The 26,411-nt window shown below is 48.1% G+C and overlaps 4 non-coding genes across 4 annotated transcripts; 3 read left to right on the top strand and 1 right to left on the bottom strand.

The window, feature by feature from the left end:
* Positions 1 to 13,601: 13,601 nt before the first annotated feature.
* TRNAV-AAC (transfer RNA valine (anticodon AAC)) lies at positions 13,602 to 13,674 on the bottom strand. Its single transcript has one exon. It is a non-coding gene; the product is annotated as a tRNA-Val (tRNA).
* A 2,090-nt stretch (positions 13,675 to 15,764) lies between these two features.
* On the top strand, positions 15,765 to 15,837 carry TRNAA-AGC (transfer RNA alanine (anticodon AGC)). The gene has a single exon. It is a non-coding gene; the product is annotated as a tRNA-Ala (tRNA).
* A 3,803-nt stretch (positions 15,838 to 19,640) lies between these two features.
* TRNAA-AGC (transfer RNA alanine (anticodon AGC)) lies at positions 19,641 to 19,713 on the top strand. Its single transcript has one exon. It is a non-coding gene; the product is annotated as a tRNA-Ala (tRNA).
* Positions 19,714 to 25,257: 5,544 nt separating this feature from the next.
* TRNAV-UAC (transfer RNA valine (anticodon UAC)) lies at positions 25,258 to 25,330 on the top strand. The gene has a single exon. It is a non-coding gene; the product is annotated as a tRNA-Val (tRNA).
* Positions 25,331 to 26,411: the final 1,081 nt, after the last annotated feature.

The following is a 26,411-nucleotide window of genomic DNA, read 5'->3' as shown; positions in this document are numbered from 1 at the left end:
CAACCGTAGCGTTTCTACCAGCTAAACAACGTTCATGCTCGGGATTAAACCGGGGGGCTTCCACGTGTTGAGTGGATGTGATAACCACTACACCACGGAAACAGGTGATTGCTCCTGATGAGCTGGCTGTTCGGGAGACAGGAGCCGACCGACTGACTTCGACCTGTCCAGTTCCTCGGGGGTGGGTCCACCACAAGTGAAACCTGATTATTCGGTTAGCCATGGCGTTCCAACTACGGACGACATATCTGAAAACCACCGGGGCTGTAGCTCAAGTGGTAGAGCGCTCGCTTAGCATGCGAGCGGTACGGGGATGGATACCCCGCAGCTCCACATGACACCTTTGGTTTTCACACACTACTGGAGAGGTATGCTACAAATCCAAATGGGGATAAAGCATTGCTACATGTGCTCATTGGCGACCCGCCAAACGAAATACATCGATTAAGATAAACGGAGAAGTCAGATGCATGATAAAAGCGCATGATAAAACGCACCAATGCATCATCAAAACGGAACTAGAATCTAAAGTTTCAGTGAGCTGACATCAACACCTTAAAAAAACTCGTCCAACTGGGCAAACGCTTATTCCAGGTACGCGAGGTACTTCACGCAGCCACGACGCCAGCCAAGGCGCCCTCCACTGAGTGGAGGGCGCCTTGTCCCATATCACAGTATCCAGTTTAGTTGCATACTGGAACTGATCTGTCCATCTCAGGCCAGTTATTTAGAGCGCCTACATTCCGATCCACTTTCCCATGGCATGGTGAGTTCGAGTTGCTTTTGACGCTCGCTAATCGTCCTTGACGGTTATAGTCTGCGGCCAGTGACATCAGTCGCGCGAGGTCAGTTGAATTCAGAATGCAGGTCGGACTGCATCCCGCCTTGCGGCACGTTACACTCTTGCCACCAAGTTATGTAGCTGGCCTGAAATGGCACGATCGGTGGCAGGGTTTTTCCACCGCTGCTTGATATGAAAAAGCATAACAAGGACATACCTCGAGGCTTAGCATGAGCACCAATGTAAAAAAATCATTCATTCTGAAAGATTCTGGTTAAGTCTTTAAAAATCCTTCTGTTTTAATGAAAAGTAGGGTCTTAAGAAGGATTTTATGGTTGAAAACTCGTGCTCGCTGGTAGAACAGGGACACTTGCGACGCTTCAGACTCCCCAGCACGTCGTGAAATTGAAAAGGGAATGATGTGATGTGATGGAAGTTGGAACTTCGAGGGTTGAAACAACATTTTTTAACTACTTGGGCAAAGATGTCTAATTTTGTCGCCTTTATCGTACGCAACACTGAAATGCGCGCTACGAACTTTATGAGATTGAATGCGACGCGCGATGTAGTTATTCGCAGCAGGCCCCATGTCAAATTAAGTGTATTCATCCTACCATTCACTGCATACATACTCGGTGCTTATGTTTAAGAACAATTCAGACGTTGCAGGCGATATTAAAAAATATAAGAAATATATTTACAAATAGCTTCTGCCCTTTCCAGTTTTTGACCTGCACATAATGCAGGACATTGACTTCCTGCGTCTGACTTTTATCATAAACGATGTTTCCGCCCGATATCGAACACGCCTTCCGCGTGTTAGGCGGATGTGATAACCACTACACCACGGAAACAGCCGATTGCTCGTGATGAGCCGGCTGGTCGGAAGACAGGAGCCGACCGACTGACCTCGACTTGACCAGCTCTTCGGGACCGGGTGCACCTCAAGTGAGGGCTGACCAGCCGGTCAGCCATGGCGTCCCAACTATTGACGTCATGTTGGAGTACTACCGGAGCTGTTGCCCGATTGGTAGAACGCTCGCTTCGCGTGTGATATGTACGAGGGTCGATATCCACAGCTCCGGAACGTGGGTGTTTAGGTTTATATGACAGGGGATGTTTTACATTAGGAAATATTAAAATAAGGGTGAAATAAGGTGAAACAAACTTCTTATACCTATTCGTATACTTTAAGATAGAAAAGACTGCTCTAGACAACACCATGTCCCTTTCAAGTAAATATGCTCCTCGACAGCATTATCTATTTACGTCATCATACCTAGCACAGCGTGATTGAGACCCAATTGGCATCCATCATATCTGAAAATCATGCTCATGAACGCCAGAGATGAACGACTTGATCATTGTATTGTTTTTGCCGTTGATCGCCGCATTGGCTGTCGAATCGCAGTATTTGAATGACGCTATTTTGACGCCATCAATACCAAGGTGACGTTGAAATACTCTTCTCCAAAATAGTCTTCCCATTTGCACAGACTGTAGATCAGAAACTAGATCGGTTAGATTTGTAGAAGGGAGGGCTGTGAACTACACCAAATGATCTTCAAAGTGGCTCTTTCGGTTACCTCTCCCGCCCCAGAAACGACAACAGTTGTTTGATATGTGTGGTAAGTGATGACAATTACACCACGGAAACAGCGGGCGCCTCCTGATGACCCGGCCTGTTGGGAGGCAGGTACTGACCGACTGACCTCGATTTGACCAGCTCTCCGTGAGCGTGTCCACCTTAAGTCAAACTTGATTATTCGGTTAGTCATAACGCCCCAACTTTCGACGCCATATCTCAAAACCAACAGGGCTGTAGCTCAAGTGGTAGAGCTCTCGCATGTGAGAGGTACGGGGATCGATACCCCGCAGCTCCAAATAGTACATTTTAGCGTTAACATGTCGACAGAGACGTCCGTGTGGGGAGGGGGATAAGTTAAGAATGGGACGCACAGCAAACTCGGCAGGTGATCTACAGAGGAATGTTTTTTGAAAGAAATGGTTTTTCGAACTTTTAGTCCACTCCATGCCAGGTTAACTGCACGTTTTCAATCGTTCGAGTTCATTTGCCGGAAGGCTGGAATCGTGTAAGTTTTTGCCATGAAAAAAGCCATAAAACTGTTTCTGTGAAAAAAGATGTGGAAAACCGACTGCGTGGGAGATATAATCGCCCCCTTGGTAAATGGCAAGGGGACAGTCACCCGCTCGCTTACCAGGGGCACCTCTCCAGGGGTGCGCGGAAACCTAAAGATGCGACTTGGAGCTGCGGGGTATCGATCCCCGTACCTCTCACATGCTAAGCGAGCGCTCTACCACTTGAGCTACAGCCCCGGTGGTTCCCAAAAATGCCGTCAATAACTGGGACGCCATGGCTGACCGACTGGTCAGCCTGCACTTGACGTGGACCCACTACAAAAGAGCTGGTATGTCGTGGTCAGTCGGTCGGCTTCTGTCTCCTGACTGGCCGGCTCATTAGGAGGCATCAGCTGTGTCCGAGGTGCAGTGGCTATTACATCCGGCTGACATACGGAGGGCCCCGGCTCAATCCTGGGAGGAAGCAGCCTTTGGCATGTAGAACTCCCGCTGTTAGTGGGTAAGTTCTGTACCAAGTTAGCTAACAGTAGGCATATTGTGTCACCATGTTACTAACCGTCCACCCAATGGGCAGTTGGCGTGATCTGGAACAACAATCAGGAGGTGGAAAGTTAAGGGCCACTGTCAAACGACAAAAAAGTGAACTGTCAGGCAGTCAAGCAGGATAAAAGTCAAAAGCGCATGGGCAAGGGCGCTGAAAGAGCCTGGTGCCAAGAGGCCAAAAGAATGGAAGTAAATTTTGAAAAGTCACCTGAGCTAGAAGTTAAATGAGACAGAAGTCAAGTGGACATGTGGTATGATATTATGCAACAATATCCCTCCCAACTTGAAAGAACGTCCGTGGTCCCATCATGGGGACGGGACTAAACGGCCAGTGGAAGCTGTTGACAGTCTCATGCTCTGAGCCTTTTGCACCAAATGACATGAAACCTTCAGCGCTCGATGCCACTTGGCCGATAGCCTATCCTTTGCAGACAATGGTGACCTTTAGTTCGGCGAAAGATTACTAAATATATAAAAATGAAAGAAAATACGTTGCCAGACCGCCCAACCTCCGAGTTTTTGGCACTGATAAACATGAAACCTTCACCAATTGATGCGCCATAGTCGATATCCTATTCTTCCCAGAATATGGTGATCTTGGGTTAAGTCAATGGCACCAAAATTCAGTCAAACCCACCAAAATTGGTTGCAAACAACCCCATGCTCCAAGCCTACGGCACCAAACACTGCGAAACCTTCACCATTCGCTGCGCTATAGTCGATACACCACCCTTTCCACAATATGGAGCTCATAATGTATCGGTAAAGAGAGGTAAAAGTTTCGCAAGCCGATATTTGAGGCATGTTCACTCCGCAACTACGATATGACTTGGACATTTCCAAAAGTTTAGTTTGATCGGAGAAAAATAATAACACAAATAACATAATGATAATGATAACTCATTACGGTAGCAATACATAACATCCAAACTCCGCCCTGCTTGAGGATCGCGGAGTTTGCATACTCCTTTCTGATCTGCACCACATCGTTTATGGTGCGGCTCTAAGCGCAACTACGAACTTTTGCGCCGGCGTACACTTTAGAAAAAAACACAAGGTGCAGCGCGTACCCTGCTGCAACATACACATACATTTCCAACCGAACAGTTGCAAACGTGTTTACGCTCATGCAATATTTCCATGCACACTTTTGCCGTCGAACCAACGCTGCCACACAGGGATGCAAGTACGTAAAAATTGGGAAGCTGAAAGCCTTACTTTGCAAGAGAGAGCCATGCTTGGAAGGGAGTGGGCCCTGCTCTCTCACACTGAGATGAGCAGATGAGCTGCAGCATGCAACTAAATTGGATAACGTGGTATGAGACAAGGCGCCCTCCATAGGATGTTCGGCCTCGTAGAGAGCGCCGTGGATCCAGTATTTGGTCCCGAGTAAGCCTCTACACGGCCGGCCAAGAGTTATTTTTAACGTGGTTGCGTCAGCTTTTATTTCTACTTTAAGCGTGCATCTGATGCATTTCATCGTGGGATTTACCAAGAACCTAACATCTGTGTTTATCCATTTTGGTGTATTTCGTTTGGTGGGCTGCCAATGGGTGCATGTAGCAGCGCTATATCCCCATTTGGATTTGTGAGGTACCTCTCCAAGAGTGTATGAAAACCAAGAGCTACGATCTGGAGCTGCGGGGTATCGATCCCCGTGCCTCTCACATGCTAAGCGAGCGTTCTACCACTTGAGCTACAGCCCCGGTAATTCTCAAATATGACGTCAGTAGTTGGGACACCATGTCTGACCAATTGGTCAGCCTCCACTTGAGGTGGACACGCTCCCGAAGAGCTGATCATGTCGAGGTCAGTCGGTCGGCTCCTGTCTCGCGACCGGCCGGCTCGTCATGAGGCACCAGCTGTTTTCGAGATATAGTAGTTATTACATGTGACTGATACGCGGTAGGCCCCCAGGCACATCCTGGGAGGAAGCATAATTTAGTATGTAGAACTGCTGCGGTTATGACGTAAATTCTGTTCTAAGATAGTTAGCAGCAGGCATCAGATGCCATCCAGTAAGCTGACGCAGCCACTTTAGAAATAAGTCTTGGCCGGCCGTGCAGAGGCTTACTCGGGACCAAATCCTGGATCCACGGCGCTCTCTACGCAGCCAGGACACTGTGTGGTGGGCGCCTTGTCTTATACCACATTATCCAATTTAGTTGCATGCTGGAACTCATCTGTCCATCTCAGTGTGAGACACCAGGGCCCATTCCCTTCCAAGCATGGTTCTCTGTTCCAAGTATGGCTTTCAGCTTCCCAATTTTTACGTACTTGCTTCCCTGTGTGGTAGCGTTGGTTCGACGACAAAAGTGTGCATGGAAATGGTGCATTGGCGTAAAAACGTTTGCAACTGTTCGGTTGGAAATGTATATGTATGTTGCGGTAGGGTGCACGCAGCACCTTGCGTTTTTTTCTAAAGTGTACGCCGGCGCAAAAGTTCGTAGTTGCGCTTAGAGCCGCACCATGAACGGTGGTGATGCAGATTAGAAAGGAGTATGCAAACTCCACGATCCTGAAGCAGGGCGGAGTTTGGATGTCTTTTATTGCTACCGTAATGACTTATTATTATCACTATGTTTCTTGTTTTCTTATTTTTTCTCTGAGCAAAGTAAACTTTTGGAACTGTCCAAGTCATGCCGTAGCGGCGGAGTAAATATACATCAAATATCGGCTTCCGAAACTTGTACCTCGCTTTACTGACACATTATGAGCCCCATATTCTGGAAAGGATGGTATGTCGACTAGGGCGCAACGAATGGTGAAGGTTTCGTGGTGTTCGGTGCCATAGGCTTGGAGCATAGGGTTGTTTGCAACCAGTTTTGGTGGTTCTGGCTGAATTTTGGTGCCCTTGACTTAACCCAAGACCACCATATTCTGGGAAGTATAGGATATCGACTATGGCGCATCAATTGGTGAAGGTTTCATGTTCATCAGTGCCAAAGGCTCGGAGGTTGGGTGGTCTGGCAACGTATTTGCTCTCATTTTTGATATATTTGGTAATCTTTCACCGAACTAAAGGTCACCATTGTCTGCAAAGGATAGGTTATCGACTAAGTAGCATCGAACGCTGAAGGTTTCATCTCATTCGGTGCAATAGGCTCAGAGTATGAGACTGTCAAAAGCTATCATTGGCCGTTTAGTCCCGTCCCCATGATGGGGCCACGGACGTTCGTTCAAGTTGGGAGGGACATTGTTGCATTATATCATCCGACATGTCCACTTGACTTCTGTCTCCTTTAACTTCTAGCTCAGATGACTTTTCGAAATTTACTTGCATTCTTTTGGCCTCTTGGCACTAGGCTCTTTCAGCGCCCTTGTGCGCATGCGCCCTACATGCGCTTTTGACTTTTATCCTGCTTGATTGCCTGATTGTTCACTTTCTTTGTCATTTGACAATGGCCCTTAACTTTCCACCTCCAGATTGTTGTTCCAGATCACGCCAACTGCCCATCGGGTAGACGGTTAGTAACATGATGACACAATATGCCTACTGTTAGCAACTTGGTACAGAACTTACCCACTAGCAGCGGGCGTTCTACATGCCAAAGGCTGCTTCCTCCCGCGATTGAGCCGGGGCCCTCCGTATGTCAGCCGGATGTAATAGCCACTACACCTCGGACACAGCTGATGCCTCCTAATGAGCCGGCCAGTGGGGAGACAGGAGCCGACCGACTGACCTCGACATACCAGCTCTTGTGTAGTGGGTCCACCTCAAGTGCAGGCTGACCAGTCGGTCAGCCACGGCGTCCCAGCTATTGACGGCATTTTTGGGGACCACCGGGGCTGTAGCTCAAGCGGTAGAGCGCTCGCTTAGCATGTGAGAGGTACGGGGATCGATACCCCGCAGCTCCAAGCCGTATCTTTAGGTTTCCGCACATCCCTGGAGAGGTGCCCCTGGTAAGCGAGCGGGTAACTGTCCTCTGCCATTTACCAAGGGGGCGATTATATCTCCCACACAGTCGGTTTTCCACATCCTTTTTCACAGAAACAGGTTGATGGCTTTTTTCATGGCAAAAACTTACACGATTTCAGCCTTCCGGCAAATGAACTCGAACGATTGAAAAAGTGCAGATAACCTGGCATGGAGCGGACTAAAAGCTCAAAAAACCATTTCTTGCAAAAGCATTCCTCCGTAGATCACCTGCCGAGTTTGTTGTGCTTCCCATTCTTAACTTATCCCCCTCCCCACACGGACGTTTCTGTCGACATGTTAAAGCTAAACCGTGCTATTTGGAGCTGCGGGGTATCGATCCCCGTACCCCTCACATGCTAAGCGAGCACTCTACCACTTGAGCTACAGCCCCTTTGATTTTGAGATATGACGTCAAAAGTTGGGGCGTTATGACAAACCGAATAATCCAGTTTGACTTAATGTGGATACGCTCCCGGAGAGCTGGTCATATCGAGGTCAGTCGGTCAGTCACTGCCTCCCGACAGGCCGGCTCATCAGGAGGCGCCCGCTGTTTCCGTGGTGTAGTTGCCATCACTTATCACACATTGAAGGGACTGTTGTCGTTTCTGGGGCGGGAGAGGTAACCGAAATAGGCATTTCGAAAATCATTTGGTGTATTTCACAGACCTCCCTTCTTCAAACCAAACCGCTTTAGTTTCTGATCCACACGCCCGTGCGAATGGGAGGACTATTTGTGAGAAGAGTATTTCAAGGTCAGCCTGATACTTTTGGCGTCAAAATAACGTCATTCAATTACCGTGATTCCACACCCAATACAGCGACCAAATCCAAAAACAAAAAAATAATCAGATCGTTTATCTCTGGCGTTCGTGAGAATGATTTTCAGATATGATGGGTGCCAATTGGGTCTCAATCACGCTGTGCTAGGTGTGATGACGTAAATAGATATTGCTGTCGAGGAGCATATTTACTTAAAAGGGACATGGTGTTGTCTAGAGCAGTCTTTTCTGTCTTAAAGTATACGAATAGGTATAAGGAGTTTGTTTCATCTTATTTCACGCTTGCTTTAATATTTCCTAACGTAAAAACCCCTGTCATATAAACCCAAAACTCACGTTCCGGAGCTGCGAGTATCAGCCCTCGTACATATCACACGCGAAGCGAGCGTTCTACCAATCGGGCTACAGCTCCGGTAGTACTCCAACATGACGTCAATAGTTGAGACGCCATGGCTGACCGGCTGGCAGCCTTCACTTGAGGTGGACCCGCTCCCGAAGAGCTGGTCAAGTCGAGGTCAGTCGGTCGGCTCCTGTCTCCCGACCAGCCGGCTCATCAGGAGCAACCGGCTTTTTCCGTGGTGTAGTGGTTATCACATCCGCCTAACACGCGGAAGGCCCCCGGTTCGATCCCGGGCGGAAACATCGTTTAGTTTGTAGAAACGCTACGGTTGTTGCGTAAGGACAAAATTAAGTCAATTGACAATATAAATGTTTGGCTAGGATGAAATTGCTCGTTCTTTTAATACTTTTTGTGCTACATACCGCAGGAAGTTAGACATCACCAATGATCATCACAGAAATAACATGTTTAATCGATGACCTAAGAATAGTGCAATAACCGAGCATGTGAATAACAGTAACCAATTTAGACTCACAGACAAATTTTGAAGAACACCAGGAGAATGACCAAAACCGCGAGCAATGACGACATTTACTTCAGCAAATACGTCAAGCACTGCTGCCGCCACCTCTCGGCAAGTTGAAGTAAGAATGTTTCCATGAAGGCGGTGAGACGTCGCACACGAGGAGGCCCCCACATAACACGCGGGAGGCCTCAGGTTCGACCTCGGGCGGAAATATCGTTTAGCTTGTAGAAACGCCACTTTTGCCGTGTAAGCCGCACATGATATCAGTCAACAAGGGAAAAACAAGGTCAGAACGCAATCACCCGTTTGCCCCATGGCTGGGGCATAGACATTTACGATAGCAATGGAATAACGAAAAGCCATTTGCAAAAAGTATACTGGGTCAAAATTCAAACGACATATAATTCAATACCTTCCAGTCTCGAAAGGCCGGGCGAGTGTGAAGCAGCATGGTAGCCTTAAGCTGATGACCAATACCAACAAACGTCCCTCCAACCCCGCACAGAAACGTCTGCACGAGCGTGTGGGTGGGAAACTGAAGGGTTTAGGTCTTAAGAAGGGTAAGGCTGGGAACTGCACCAAATGCTACTCAAAATGGATATTTCAGTTCAAAATCTCAGGCAATGGAACACCCCATTAAGCTCGTGGACTCACAATGTGCGGATCAAAACGCTGCAACAGTGGCACCTCCGACTGAAACAGGTGCCGACTACCTTAAGCACATTCTGTCCTTGTCATGATGACGATCATCGCCTCATTGGTGTTGTTGCAAACTGCAGTTGCCACTTCCTTACCGCCACAACATCATGATACTCTGGCATTGGCCGCGGTGTTGCTACATGCGGTCAGCTACTAGGTGCCCAATGCCTACTCTCCCGCGTCTCACATTTCAGGAGTATTTGTTAACACGCGCTGCACGCCGTGTTCTCTGCACCTAGGGAACCGGACGATATGCCCTCTTCGTAAGCGCACGGTGTTGCCCTACCTTCAATAACGAAAATTTAGCAAAACGGTGACACGAACTCAGCATGCTTTAAACTGATGTTCTCATATTCATGTGGTGCATACTTGTACTTTCCCGTTATGTTACTCGACTTTGTGCGAAGTCGGGTACGCCGGAGTCGGTCGGCGTCGGACTCGTTCGGCACCAGACTACGGACGGATCACGACCCGCCATTGGGGGTTAGCTCAACGCGAGGTCAAGCAAGGCACAAATATTGAAAAAGGCCTGTAACCTTTCATGGCTGCAGTGGTTGACAAAATAACAAGTTACATTTCACGAAACAATCTTTATATGTTTTCAATATTTGTCTTTAAGTTGTATATGTCATGCGAGACCATTTTTATAATACTATATCCCATGCAGCAATAACATTATGTTACAATGCACAGCGACAATGGGCAATATATACGTGCAATGTATATGCAGAACCGATATCACCATTAATTTTCTATTTCGTGAACATTACGTGACATGAATTCTCACGTTTGCACCCTAATCTCTGGATGCCAGATGCCTCTCGTCATATAAGTTCGGCTTTAACTAGGTCAGATTGTCTACGGGATATACAACCTTGACAAGAAGCAGACAAATATATAATATTCTGCCCTCCTCACCGAAACATGTATGAGAGAAAACCTGGTGCCAACATTCACAAATATATATCATGCATCTAAGCTGTATATGCAGGAGCGTCAAAACACACACTTCCCGAAGCAAGGGGGCTTAGACCCCAGTACTTAAGCTCAAGCTAATGTGCATTGCTGGTGATCGCATGAAGTCCAATGGAGACAGGTCGGGCGAGTACTGAACGGTAGTTTGGACCTTTCTATGGGCTTGTGGGAATTCTTTCTTCCGGATGGATTGGTCTGATGTAAATTTCTCCTGCTGATGGTAGTCTGAGATACCCCATCCGTCAACTTGCGACTGCTAAAGATGCTCCAGGTGGTCTCTTGGCGCTACAGGCAGCATAACGTCTGAACCTGCTACAGTTGGTCGGTTGTCCTGTCCTTCTGGTCGATGGTGATGCGGTCCATCTCAAGTTGAAATGCATCATGGGCTCTTGAAGGTTCGCTAGATTTTCAAGGGGCCTTGTCCTTAAGGCTAGCCCACAACATGAAGTCCAGTGGCAAAAGATCGGCGAGTGCGAAGTCACTGCATGGTAGCCTTAAGCTAATGGACATTCCAGGGAAATGTCCCTCCAACCAATTCAGCGAATCCCGTGCCATGTGCGATGTCATACCGTCTTCATGGAGCCATTCTTACTTCAACTGCCGAGAGGCAACGGTAGCAGTAGTGGAAGTGTTTGCTGAAGCGAATATCCCTTTTGCTCGTGTTTTGGCCCTTGCTTGTCGCGGCCTTGCATATTTTCCCGTGAGTGTTAGTTGTTTACCTTTATTCACATGTTGGGTTGTGACACTATTCTGAGGTTAATCGATCACAAGTGTTTTGTTTTGTTTTTTTTTTTGTACTGACCAATAGCCATGCAGACCATCTTGGATAACGTAGCAAAAAACGTGGGCGTGTCCACCTCAAGTCAAACCCGATTATTCGGTTAGCCATAACGTCCCAACTTTTGACGTCATATCTCGAAAACACTGGGGCTGTCGCTCAAGTGGTAGAGCGCTCGCTTAGCATGTGAGAGGTACGGGGATCGATGCCCCGCAGCTCCAAATGGCACATTTTAGCGTTAACATGTCGACAGAGACGTTGGGGTAGGGAGGCGTATAAGTTGAGAAAGGTAAGCACAACAAACTCGGCGGGTGATCTACAGAGGGGTGCTTTTTTGAAAGACATGCTTTTTTAACTTCTAGTTCACTCCATGCCAGGTTATCTCCCCTTTTTCAATTCGTCCAAGTTCATTTGCTGGAAGGCTGAAATCGTTTAAGTTTTTGCCATGGAAAATGTCATAAAAATGTTTCTCTAAAAAAAAAGTGGAAAACGGACTGCGCGGGAGATATATTTGCCCTCTTAACAAATGGCAAGGGGCCTGTTACCCGCTCGCCTCCCCTGGGCACCTCTCCAATGGTGTGCGAAAGCCTAAATGTACGACTTGGAGCTGCGGGGTATCGATCCCCGTACCTCTCACATGCTGAGCGAGCGCTCTACCACTTGAGCTACAGCCCCGGTGGATCTAAAAAATACCGTCAATAGTTGGGAAGCCGTGGCTGACCGACCGGTCAGCCTGCACTTGAGGCGAACCCGCTATAAAAGAGCTGGTATGTCGAGGTCGGTCGGTCGGCTCCTGTCTCCCGACTGGCCGGCTCATAAGGAGGCACCAGCTGTGTCTGAGGTGCAGTCGTTTTTACATCCGGCTGACATACGGAGGGCCCCCGGGCTCAATCCCGGGAGGAAGTAGCCTTTGGCATGTCGAATTGCTGCGGTGGTTATTGGGTAAGTTACGTACCAAGTTAGTCATCAGTAGGCATATTGTATCACCATGTTGCTAGCCGTCTGCCCAAAGGACAGTTGGCGTGATCTGGAACAACAATCGGGAGATGGACAGTTAAGGGGCATTGTCAAATGACAAAAAGTAAACTGTCAGGCAGTCAAGCAGGATAAAAGTTGAACGCTCATGGACAAAGCTGAACTGGGTCAAGTGCCAAGAGGCCAAAGAATGCAAGTAAGTTCCGAAAATTCACCTCAGCCAGAAGTCAAAGGAGACAGAGGTCAAGTGGACATGTGCGATGATATTATACAATTTCCCTCCCAACGGGAATGAACGCCAGTTGTTTCATCATGGGGACGAGACTACACGGCCAATCAAACCGGTTGACAGCCCCATGCTCTGAGTATAATGCACCGAATGACATGAAACCTTCTGCATTCGATGCCACTTGGCTGATGACCTATTCTTTCCATACAATGGTGACCTTAAGTTCGGTGAAAGATTACCAAAAATATAAAAAACGGAAAAATACATTTCCAGACCGCCCACGCTCCGAGCCATTGGCACTGATGATGAAACCTTCACGAATTGATGTGCGATAGTTGATATCCTATTCTTCCCATAATATGGTGATCTTGGGTTAAGTCAAGGGTACCGAAATTCCGCACAAACCACAAAGTTGACTGAGACAACCCCATGCTCCAAGCCTATGGCACCGAACACCACGAAGCCGTCACCGTTCGATGCGCCATAGTCGATATACTATCGTTTCCAGAATGTGGAATTCGAGCCCGGTCAAAGGTCACCCAAAATAGCCAGTCACCAAATTTACTGCAGGATCACCAAAACATATATTTGACCTTAAACCTTTTGATTTGACTCAAGATCACCATGTTAAGGAAAGAATAAGATATCGACTGTGGCAAATCGATTAGTGAAGGTTTTGTGGTGATCGGTGCCAAAAGCTCTGAGCATATGGTTGTCTCCAGCCAATATCGGCTGTTTTCCGCTTTTAGTGACCTATGACCTGACTCAAGGGCACCATGTTTATCAAGGCCACCAACGCCACATGTCACTTGACCTTCCACATTTCAATTGTTGTCCCGAATAGCACCGACCGTTCAGGTGGAAATCAGGTGGTTACATCCGAAACCAATGTGTCTAACGTTGACTCATTTGTGCTGGTGTTGCACTGTAAACGTAGGGCTTTTGCTGACTTAACGATGTTTCCGCCCGGGATCGAACCGGGGGCCTTCCGCGTGTTAGGCGGATGTGATAACCACTACACCACGGAAACAGCTAATGCGGTGCGATGTGCCTAATCGTCGGGAGACAGGAGCCAACCGGCTGGCCTCGATATGACCAGCTCTTCGGGACGTGTCCGCCGCAAGTGAAGGCTGACCGGTCGGTCAGCTGTGGCGTCCCGACTATGCACATTATCTTTGAGTACCACCGGGACTGCAGCTTAAGTACTAGAGTGCTCTCTTAGCATGTGGGAAATACAGGGATCAAAGACTCGTATTTTTTATTTGTTAAATTGGATCCGAACAGTTTGTATGCATGGGTTTTTAGGATCAGCACTCCCGCTAAGCAGTGCTTGTTGTGTGAGCCCTGACCCCCACCATCTGATCGCGCAATTCCAGGTAACGGCAGAATTTAGTGGCGAAAACTTAACGTGCCGTAATGCTCGCCACGGTCCGTCCTGCCCTCTGACGTCAACAGACATTTAGCCCGACCGTTCCCACCCGCCGCAGGCCATATCTGCCAAAGGCAAATAGCAAGGGCCTTAAAGGAACTCGAACCCACCCTGCCACGAGTGGGCGGATCGGAAGGCAGGCGCTCTAGCCAACTGAGCCACCGGGACGGACTCGTAGCTCCAAATCGTGAATTTTTCATCCTCCCTCCCCACACTGACAGACGTTCGGGGTGGGGGAAGGGGAATGAGAGATAAAGGGGAAGCACATCAAGCACAAAGGTGTATTCATCCTACCATTCACTGCATACATGCTCGGTGTTAGCTTTAAGAACAAGTCAGGCGTTGCAGTCAATATTTAAAAGTATAGGAAACATATTTGCCAGGGGCTACTGCCCTTTCCAGTTTTTGGCCTTTACGTAATACAGGACATTGACTTCTTGCGTTTTGCTTTTATCATATCGCACGTGTTGCCTCTTGAATTTTTTTCGCCTTTGACAATGTCCCTCAAATTTCCGTCCTTCGATTGCTCTGCTGGATCGCGTCAACTGTTCATGGGGCAGACGGGTAATAACGTTCTGAGCTTATTTTGTTGTTGTTAACTGACCTCATGCCCGCCTTACACAACAACCGTATCGTCCCTACAAACTAAACGATGTTTCCGTCCGGGATCGAACCGGGGCCTTCCGCGTGTTAGGCGGATGTGATAACCACTACACCACGGAGACAGCCGACTACTCCTGATGAGCCGGCTGGTCGGAAGACAGGAGCCGACCGACTGACCTCGACTTGACCAGCTCTTCGGGAGCGGGTGCACCTCAAGTGAAGGCTGACCAGTCGGTCAGCCATGGCGTCCCAACTATTGACGTCATGTTGGAGTACTACCGGAGCTGTAGCCCAAGTGGTAGAACGCTCCCTTAGCGTATGATGGGTATGAGGGTCGATAGCCCGCAGCTCCAGAAAGTGAGTTTTTGGGTTTATATGACAGGGAATGTTTTACACTAGAAAATATTAAAATAAGCATAGGATGAGATGAAACAAACACTTGTATACCTACTAGTGTACTTTTAGGTAGAAAAGACTGCTATAGACAACACCGTGTCCCTTTTAAGTAAATATGGTCCTCGACATAATTATCTATTTACGTCATCATGCCTAGCACAGCGTGATTGAGAACCAATTGGTAGCCATCACATCTGAAAATCATGCTCACGAATGCCAGAGATGAACGACTTGATCCTTTTTCTTGTGTTTGCCATTGGTCGCCGCATTGGCTGTGGAGTCAAGGTATTTGAAAGACGTCATGTTGACGTCATAAATACCAAGGTGACCTTGAAATACTCTTCCCAAAGTAGTCTTCCCATTTGCACGGGTGTGTGGATCAGAAACTAGATTGGTTAGATTTGCAGAAGGGAGGGCTGTGAACTACACTAAATGATCTTTAAAAGTGGCTCTTTCAGCTACCTCTTCCGCCCCAGAAATCACAACAGTCTCTACACTGCGTGTGGTAATTGATGACAACTACACCACGGAAACAGCGGGCGCCTCCTGATGACCCGACAGGTCGGGAGGAAGGGGCCGACCGACTGACTTTGATATGGCCAGCTCTCCGGGAGTGTGTCCACCTCAAGTCAAACCTGATTATTCAGTTAGCCATGACGTCCCAACTTCTGACGTCATGTGTCAAAACCACCGGGGCTGTAGCTCAAGTGGTAGAGCGCTCGCTTAGCATGTGAGAGGTACGGGGATCGATACCCCGCAGCTCCAAATAGTGCATTTTAGCATTAACATGTGGGCAGAGACTCGGGTTGGGGAGGGAAATTAGCTAAGAAGGGGAAGCACAACAAACTCGGCGGGTGATCTACAGAGGGATGCTTTTTTGAGACATGCTTTTTGAACTTCTAGTCCACTCCATGCCAGGTTATCTCCACTTTTTCAATCGGTTCGGGTTCATTTGCTGGAAGGCTGAAATCGTTTAAGTTTTTGCCATGAAAAATGTCATAAAAATGTTTCTGTCAACAAAAAAAGTGAAAAACGGACTGGGCGGGAGATGTATTTGCCCCCCCCCCCCTTTACAAATAGCAAGGGGCGAGCTACCCGCTCACCTACCCTGTGCACCTCTCCAGGGGTGTCCGGAAACCTAAAGATGCTACTTGGAGCTGCGGGGTATCGATCCCCGTACCTCTCACATGCTAAGCGAGCGCTCTACCACTTGAGCTACAGCCCCGATATTTCTCGCAAATGCCGTCAATAGCTGGGACGCCGTGGCTGACCGACTGGTCAGCCTGCACTTGAGGTGGACCCACTACAAAAGACCTGGTATGTCGAGGTCAGTCGGTCGGCTCCTGTCTCCCCACTGGCCGGCTCATTAGGAGGCATCAGCTGTGTCCGAGTTGTAGTGGTTATTACACCCGGCTCACATACGGAGGGTCCTGGCTCAATCCCGGGAGGAAGCAGCCTTTGGCATGTAGAACTGCTGCGGTGGTTATTGGGCAAGTTCTGTACCAAGCTAGTCAACAGCAGGCATATTGTGTCAGCATGTTCCTAGCCGTCTGCCCAATGGGCAGTTGGCGTGATCTGGAACAACAATCAGGAGGTGGAAAGTTAAAGGGCGCTGTCAAGTGACTAGCAAGTAAGCTGTCAGGCAGTCAATCAGGAAAAAATTTAAACGCGCATGGACAAAACTGAAATGAGTCAGGTGCCAAGAGGCCAAAAGAATGCAAGTAAGTTCCGCAAAGTCACCTGAGCTAGAAATCAAAGGAGACAGAGGTCAAGTGGACATATGCGATGATATTATACAAGTTCCCTCCCAACGTGAATGAACGCCCGTTGTTCCATCATGGGGACGGGACTATACGGCCAATCAAACCGGTTGACAGCCCCATGCTCCGAGCCTATTGCATCGAATGATATGAAACCTTCAGCGTTCGATGCTACTTAGTCGATAACCTATCCTTTCCAGACAATGGTGACCTTTAGTTCGGTGAAAGATTACCAAAAATATAAAAAACGAAAAAAATATATTTCCAGACCCGCCATGCTCCGAGCCTTTGGCACTGATGACCATGAAACCTTCACGAATTGACGTGCCATAGTTATCGACTGTGGTGACTCCATTAGTGAAGGTTTTGTGGTGATCGGTGCCAAAAGTTCTTAGCGTATGGTTGTCTCCAGCCAATTTCGATTGCTTTCCGCTTTTAGTGATCTATGACCTGACTCAATGTCACCATGTTTGTCAAGGCCACCAACGCCACATGCCCCTTGACTTTCCACATTGCAATTGTTGTCCCGAATAGCGCCGACCGTTCATGTGGAAATCAGGTGATTACATCTGAATCCAATGTGTCAAACGTTGACTCGTTCGTGCTGGTGTTGCACTATAAACATAGGGTTTTTGCTGACTAGACGATGAATCCTCCCGGGATCGAACCGGGGGCCTTCCGCGTGTTAGGCGGATGTGATAACCACTACACCACGGGAACAGCTAATGCGGTGTGATGAGCCTACTGGTCGGGAGACAGGAGACAACCGGCTGACCTCGACATGGCCAGCTCTTCGGGACGTGTCCGCCGCAAGTGAAGGCTGACCGGTCGGTCAGCTGTGGCGTCCCAACTTTGCACATCATCTTTGAGTACCACCGGGATTGTAGCTCAAGTGGAAGAGCGCTCTCTTATCATATGGGAAATACAGGGATCGAAGACTCGTATTTTTTAGTTGTTAAATTTGATCCGAACGGTTTGAATAGATGGATTTTTAGGATCAGCACTCTAGCTAAGCAGTGTTTGTTGTGTGAGCCCTGACCCCCACCATCTGATCGCGCAATTCCAGGCAACGGCAGAATTTAGTCGCGAAAACTTAACGTGCCGTAATGCTCGCCACGGTCCGTCCTGCCCTCTGACGTCAGCTGACATTTAGCCCGACCGTTGCCACCGGCCGCAGGCCATATCTGCCAAGGGCAAATAGCGAGGGTCTCACAGGAACTCGAACCCACCCTGCCACGGGTGGGCGGATCGGAAGGCAGGCGCTCTAACCAACTGAGCCACCGAGACGGGCTCGTAGCTCCAAATCTTGAATTTTTCATCCTCCCTCCCCACACTGACAGGCGTTCGGGGTGGGGGAAGGGGAATGAGAGATAAAGGGGAAGCACATCAAGCACAAAGGTGTATTCATCCTACCATTCACTGCACACGTACTCGGTGATAACTTTAAGAACAATTCAGGTGTTGCAGTCAATATTTAACAGTGTAAGAAACATATTTGCCACTGGCTTCTGCCCTTTCCAGTTTATGGCCTTTGCGTAATACAGGACATTGACTTCTTGCGTTTTATTTTTATCATATCGCACGTCTTACCTCTTGCATTTTTTCGCCTTTGACAATGTCCCTCAAATTTACGCCCTTCCATTGCTCTGCTGGGTCGCGTCAACTGTTCATGGGGCAGACGAGTGATAACGTTATGATCTCTTTTTTTGGTTAACTGACCTCATGCCCGCCTTACACAGCAACCATATCGTCCCTACAACCTAAACGATGTTTCCGCCCGGGATCGAACTGGGGGCCTTCCGCGTGTTAGGCGGATGTGATAACCACTACACCACGGAAAAAGCTGACAGCTCCTGATGAGCCGGCTGGTCGGGAGACAGGAGCCGACCGACTGACCTCGACTTGACCAGCTCCTCGGGAGCGGGTCCACCTCAAGTGAAGGCTGACCAGTTGGTCAGCCATGGCGTCCCAACTATTGACGTCATGTTGGAGTACTACCGGAGCTGTAGACCAAGTGGTAGAGCGCTCGCTTTGCGTGTGATGGGTACGAGGGTCGATAGCCCGCAGCTCCAAAAAGTGAGGTTTTGGATTTATATGACAGGGAATGTTTTACATTGGAAAATATTAAAATAAGCATAAGATGAGATGAAACAAACTCTTTTATACCTACTAGTATGCTTTTAGGTAGAAAAGGCTGCTATAACCAACACCGTGTCCCTTTTTAGTAAACATGGTCCTCGAGATAATTATCTTTTCACGTCATCATACCTAGCACAGCGTGACTGAGAACCAATTGGCAGCCATCATACCTGAAAATCATGCTCACGAATGCCAGAGATGAACGAATTGATCCTTTTTCTTGTTTTTGCCATTGATCGCCGCATTGGCTGTGCAATCACGGTATTTGAATGACGCCATGTTGACGTCATAAATACCAAGGTGACCTTGAAGTAGTCTTCCCCAAAATAGTCTCCCCATTTGCACGGGTGTGTGGATCAGAAACTAGATCGGATAGATCTGCAGAAGGGAGGGCTGTGAACCACACCAAATCATCTTCAAAAGTGGCTATTTCAGCTACCTCCCCCGCCCCGGAAATGACAACAGTCCCTACACCGCGTGTGGTAAGTGATGACAACTACACCACGGAAACAGCGGGCGCCTCCTAATGAGCCGGCCGGTCGGGAGGCAGGGGCCGACCGACTGACCTTGATATGGCCAGCTCTCCGGGAGCGTGTCCACCTCAAGTTAAACCTGATTATTCAGTTAGCCATAACGTCCCAACTTTTGACGTCATGTGTCAAAACCACCGGGGCTGTAGCTCAAGTGGTAGAGCGCTCGCTTAGCATGTGAGAGGTACGGGGATCGATACCCCGCAGCTCCAAATAGTGCATTTTAGCGTTAACATGTGGGCAGAGACTCGGGGTGGGGAGGGAAATAAGCTAAGAAGGGGAAGCACAACAAACTCGGCGGGTGATAAAGCTACGACTTGGAGCTGCGGGCTATCGATCCCCGTACCTCTCACATGGACCCACTACATAAGAGCTGGTATGTCGAGGTCAGTCGGTCGGCTCCTGTCTCCCGACTGGCCGGCTCATTAGGAGGCATCAGCTGTGTCCGAGGTGTAGTGGTTATTACATCCGGCTGACATACGGAGGGCCTGGCTCAATCCCTGGAGGAAGCAGCCTGTGGCATGTAGAACTGCTGCGGTGGTTATTGGGCAATTTCTGGACCAAGTTAGGCAACAGTAGGCATATTGTGTCACCATGTTACTAGTTGTCTGCCTAATGGGCAGTTGGCGTCATCTGGAACAGCAATGAGGAGGTGGAAAGTTAAAGGGCACTGTCAAATGACAAACAAGTAAGCTGTCAGGCAGTCAATCAGGATAAAAGTTAAACGTGCATGGACAAAACTGAAATGAGTCAGATGCCAAGAGGCCAAAATAATGCAAGTAAGTTCCGAAATGTCACCTGAGTCAGAAGTCAAAGGAGACAGAAGTCAAGTGGACATGTGCGATGATATTATACAGCAATGTCCCTCCCAACGTGAATGAACGCCCGTTGTCCCATCATGAGGACGGGACTACACGGCCGATCAAACCGGTTGACAGCCCCATGCTCTCAGCCTAATGCACCGAATGACATGAAACCTTCAACATTCGATGCCACTTGGTCGATTAGTCTTCCTTCCCAGACAATGTTGACTTTTAGTTCGGTGAAAGACTATCAAAAATATAAAAAAAGGAAAAAATATATTCCCAGACCCCACCCCCATGCTCCGAGTCTTTGGCACTTATGACCATGACACCCTCACCAGTTGATGCGCCATAGTCGATATCCTATTCTTCTCAGAATATGGTGATCTTGGATTAAGTCAAGGGCACCAAAATTCGGCACAAACCACCAAAGTTGGCTGCAGACATCCCCATGCTCTATGCCTATGGCACCGAACACCACGAAACCTTCACCATTCGCTGGGCCATAGTCGATATGCTATCGTTTCCAGAATGTGGAATTCGAGTCCGGTCAAAAGTCACCCAAATTAGCCAAAATCACCAAATTTACTGCAGAATCACCAAATAGATACCTTGGACGTGAAACCTGTTGACCTGACTCAAGATCACCTTGTTCTGGAAAGGATAAGATATAGACTATGGCGAATCGATTGGTGAAGGTCTCGTGTTGATCGGTGCCAAAGACTCTGAGCATATGGTTGTCTCCAGCCAATTTCCGCGGTTTTCCGTTTTTAGTGACTTATGACCTGACTCAAGGTCATATGTTCATATGAACTGGTGTGTCATATGTCATATGTCCTTGTATGACATATATGACATACGACATATGGTCATATGTCAAGGTCACTATGGCCATTCTATCCTATGACCTGACTCAAGGTCACCATGTTTGTCAAGGCCACCAAGGCCACACATCCTTAAGTTTTCCACATTGCAATCGTTGTCCCGAATAGCGTCGGCCGTTCATGTGGAACTCAGGTAACTGCATCTGAATGCAGTGTGACTAATAATGACACATCTGTGCTGGTGTTGCACTATAAACGTAGGGCTTTTACGGACTAAACGATGTTTCCGCCCGGGATCGAACCGGGCGCCTTCCGCGTGTTAGGCGGATGTGATAACTACTGTACCACGGAAACAGCTGATGCGGCATGATGAGCCTACTGGTCGGGAAACAGAAGCCAACCGGCTGACCTCGATATGACCAGCTATTCGGGAACGTGTCCGCCGCAAGTGAAGGCTGACCAGTCGGTTAGCCATGGCGTCCCAACTACTGACGTCATGTTGGAGTACTACTGGAGCTGTAGCCCAAGTGGTAGAGCGCTCGGTTCGCGTGTGGTGGGTACGAGGGTCGATAGCCCGCAGCCCCAGAACGTGAGTTTTTGGGGTTTATATGACAGGGAATGTTTTACATTACAAAATGTTAAAGAAAACACGAGATAAGATAACCCTGCCAAGCCCAGCTCGGACCGTCTTCATTCCATATCGAAACTTATTCTACTTATCGTAAGTTGTTGAAAAGACAACTTTGCAAAGATACGTTAACACTGCATTAAACTCTAGCTTAAGAGAAAAACACTAAACTTGCAATTCAAATGCCCAGTCCATCACGGTAATTGGTAAACAATCTTAGGTAGTGATGCAGTCATACAAGAAACTTTAACACATGACTTTCAGGGTGCGCAATGAACAGAAAAGGTAGGCAAATTGCAGGACCTTGTCAGTTTACTCTCTAAAGCTCCTGCAAAAGCGCGGCAGTGGAAGTGGTGACAACACGTGATGTCATTGACGCGAGCGTACGAAAACAGCAGCTGTAATGGCGTAAGTAAGGATATTGCGCCAGCACGTATGCTGTAATTAAACATCTGTTTTAACCTGTACCAAGTATGATATCCATAGGCTGCAGGCACGTAATGGTCTGACCACCTCCTCATCCGGCTTTAAACTCCATGCAAGGAAGACAACGACGTTGAATGAGCTTGGTCATGCGTACCTCTTGGCTTCAGCGAGACGCTGAGATTCTCGCTCTTGGATTGACGCTCTCGGCTGAGACGAGACGCACAAAGACGCTGGGGATGGCGAAGAGGTCAAAAGCTGGCCAGACGCACTAAAGGTCAGTGCACTCATGTCTCGTGCGAAAGAGGCAACATATTCTTGTAAATACACCTACCTTTGAATATATATATTTATAGGATTATTAATTGAAAATGTAGGGGTCAGGATCCAATTAACTGATTCAGAAGTATGTGTTACTGTAAACGCAATATTGCACGATTTGGAGCTGCGGAGTATCGATCTCCGTACCTCACACATGCAATGCGAGCGCTCTACAGCATGAGCTACAAACCCGGAGGTGATGTAAAATTACATTAATAGTTGCAACGTCATGGCTGACTGACTGGTGAGTCTTCACTTGAGGTAGATCCGCTCCCAGAGGGCTGGTCATGTCAAGGTCAGTCGGTCGGCCCCGCACTTCCGACCGGCCGGCTTATCAGGAGGCGCCCGCTGTTTCCGTGGTGCAGTTGTCAGCACTTCACACATATTGAAGGGACTGTTGTCGTTTTTGGGGCGGGGGGAGGTAACTGAAATAGCCATTTTGAAGATCATTTGGTGTAGTTCACAGCCCTCCTTTCTTCAAATCTAAACGCTCTAGTTTCTGATCTACAGCCCGTGCAAATGGGAAGACTATTTTGGAGAAGAGTATTTCAAGGTCACCTTGGTATTTATGGCGTCAAAATAACGTCATTCAAATACTGCGATTCGACAACCAATGCGGCGATCAAAGGCAAAAGCAATACAGTGATCAAGTCGTTCATCTCTGGCGTTCGTGAGCACGATTTTCAGATATAATGGCTACCAGTTGGGTCTCAATCACGCCGTGCTAGGCATCATGACGTAGATAGATAATGATGCCAAGGAGCATATTTACTAAAAAGCGGCATGGTGTTGTCTAGAGCAGCCTTTTCTACATTAAAGTATACCAACAGGTAAAAGTGAGCTTGTTTAATCTTGTCTCATGCTTACTTTAATATTTTCTAATGTAAAGCATCCCCTGTCATATAAACCCAAAAACTCACGTTCCGGAGCTCCGGGGTATCGACCCTCGTACCTATCACGCGCGAAGCGAGCGCTCTACCACTTGGGCTACAGCTCCTGTAGTACTCCAACATGACGTCAGTAGTTGGGACGCCATGACTGCCCAACCGGCCAGTCTTCACTTGAGGTGGACCCGCTACCGGAGAGCTGGTCAAGTCGAGGTCAGTCGGTCGGCTCCTCTCTCCCGACCAGCCAGCTCATCAGCAGCTGTCAGCTGTTTCCGTGGTGAAGTGGTTATCACGTCCGCCTAACACGCCGAAGGCCTCCATTCGATCCCGGGCACAAACGTTATTTAGCTGGTGGAAACGCTACGGTTGTTGTGTATGGTCAACATGAAGTTAGTCATCAGTAGACAGATTAGGCTAGCATACATCTCCCGTTTTCAATCACGTTTTGTGCTACGTAATACAAGATGTTGGGCATGTCTGATGATCATTACAGGAATAACACGCGTAATTTATAAACCTAAGAATAGTGTCATAGCCGAGAATGCGAACAGAAGTGAACAGCTCAGACTCATGAACAGCTATGAAAGAACACGACGGGAAAGAATAAAAATACGAACAAAACGACATTTCCTTCAGCAAACCCGTCCAGCACTACTACCGCCATCTCTCGGCAAGTTGAACTAGGAATAGCTTCGTTGTCAGCTGTCAAGACGATATGAAATTGCACACGATACTAGCTGTAATGAATTGGTTGGAGGAACATTCCCCTGCAATGCCCATCGGCTTAAGGCTACCATGCAGTGACTTCGCACTCGCGCGATCTTCTGTCATTGGACTTCATGTGGGATATCCTGGAAGACAAATTCCTCGAGGACAAGGCAGCAAACCATCAAGAGCCCATGGTCGCCATCAGATTTGAGATGAGCCGAATCACCATCGGCCTGACAGGACAACCAACCATCTGAAGCCGGTTCAGCTGTTGCGCTCCCTGAACCGCCAGGAGACCACCAGGAGCGTCTTTGGTTGGCATTATTTGAGGGATGGAGTATCTCAGGCTACCATCAGCAGGAGAATCATCAGTCTGGGCAGTCCAGAAGTAGGATTTCCCACCAGCCCGTAGGAATGTCCGAACTAACGTTCAGTACTCGCCCGAGCTGTCTCCTATGGACTTCGTGCGATCTGCAGGAATGCACATAAGCTTAAGCTTAATCATTAGGGGTTAAGCCCCCCCCCCCCTCTCTCTCTCTCCCGCCTTGGGAGGTGTATTGTGACGCTCCTTCATCTAAAGCCTAGATGCATGATATATATTCGTGAATGTTGGCGCCAGGTTTTCTCTGATACATGTCTCCGTGAGGATGACAGCATATTGTGCATTTGTCTGCTTCTTTTCAAGGTTTCATATCCTCCAGACCATCTGACCTAGTTACAGTCGAGTCTATATGACGGTAGACGTCTTGCATCCGGAGATTAGGGTGCACATGTATGCATTCATGGCATGCATTGTTCAGGAAATAGGACAATAATGGTGATATCTATTATGCACGTGCATTGTAGGCATATATGTACTCCTATTATCACTGTGCATTGTAACGCTATGCTGCTGCTGCATTGGATAAAGTTAAGATCGTGTCGCTAAAGGGTCATGGGCATGTTGTCAGACAGTGCAGGAATGAAGGCAACAAGCTTATAACAACAATGGTTATAAGTGAGCTTGTTTCACCCTACCTTATGACTACTTTCATACCTTCTCATGTACCCCCCCCCCCCCCCATCATTTCAGCATTCAAACAACAACCCCCCCCATCATCTCATGTACCCCCCCCATCACTTCTCATGTAAACAACCCCCCCCCCCTCCCCTCCTCTCAGCTGTTTCCGTGGTGTAGTGGCTATCACATCCGCCTTACACGCGGAACGCCTCCGGTTCGATCCCGGGCGGAAGCATCGTTTAGGTTGTAGCAACGCTACCGTTGTTGTGTAAGATGGACATGTGGTCAGTTTACAAAACAGAGATAAGGCCAAAATGTTGTCGCCCGTTTACCCCATGAACAGTTGGTGCCATGTAGGATGTCGAATGGTGAAATGGTGAAAAAGCAACTGCCACGGGAATGGTGATAAGTTCAGGAGTGGGGGAAACGCAGGAGTGTGATGCCCCCCATAACTTAAACGTAAAAAATTCATAAGGACATTTGCAAAAGCTGAACTAAACCAATAACTACAGAAGTCTGATGGGTAGATATTATCGTATTGTATAGCCAAGCGCTTGCATGCTTACTTCGCTGGTCTAATTTAAATTTTATAAATGTTCATCGTGTATATTTTGCTGTTGGAATCACGGTTCTAGGGGTCTCGGTTGCCGAGACATAGCTCAAAGTGTGAAAAAGACTCAGCCGCAGGCCGCGTGCGGTGCTGGCGGTCTCTGGCGGTCGCTGGCGGGAGAGAGCCACTTCGTATGCGCTTTTTGCGACATAGCCGAACCTATTCTATGGGATCGTCGATTGATCGTGGGACGTGGCCGGTGACTTTTGTCGCTTCCATCAACTGTCAGCCTTTTGAATGATGACAGCACGCACTGCCGTTGCCTTAAACAACATTAAACAGTATTGCATTGAAGAGTGAAAAACGGTCGGTAGCGGCCAAATCAATTGTCTTGGTTCGCGCACATGTGACACTACGATCTATACGGCGTGATTGTCCGTTTCATTCCCCATAAATGCATGCTACTCCCGAGTGTGTGCTGTGCTCTGGGTGCAGCAATGCAGCACAAAACGTGAAGAGCTGTGGAAAAGAGCAAAATTCTCCATCCTAAGTAAACTGTATTGCAATTTGCAAAGCAACGGTGCGTTGTACAAAGTCGCAATACACACTGAAGATGTAATTGCTTCAGTTGTGAATGTTGGGAAACAAAATCCAGGTCTCTAGGTGCTTTGCGTGCCGAGATATAACGATAAACGTAAAAATGCGTCAAAAACGGCCGATTTTAACTCGTCTGACGTTTGCACGTGCTACGTGTCACGTGACGCAA

The sequence above is a fragment of the Pollicipes pollicipes genome, unplaced genomic scaffold (genome assembly GCF_011947565.3).
Source record: "Pollicipes pollicipes isolate AB1234 unplaced genomic scaffold, Ppol_2.1 Scaffold_3087;HRSCAF=3621_pilon_pilon_pilon, whole genome shotgun sequence".
NCBI classification, from domain to species: domain Eukaryota; kingdom Metazoa; phylum Arthropoda; class Thecostraca; order Pollicipedomorpha; family Pollicipedidae; genus Pollicipes; species Pollicipes pollicipes.
This window is presented reverse-complemented; position numbering and strand designations above follow the sequence as displayed.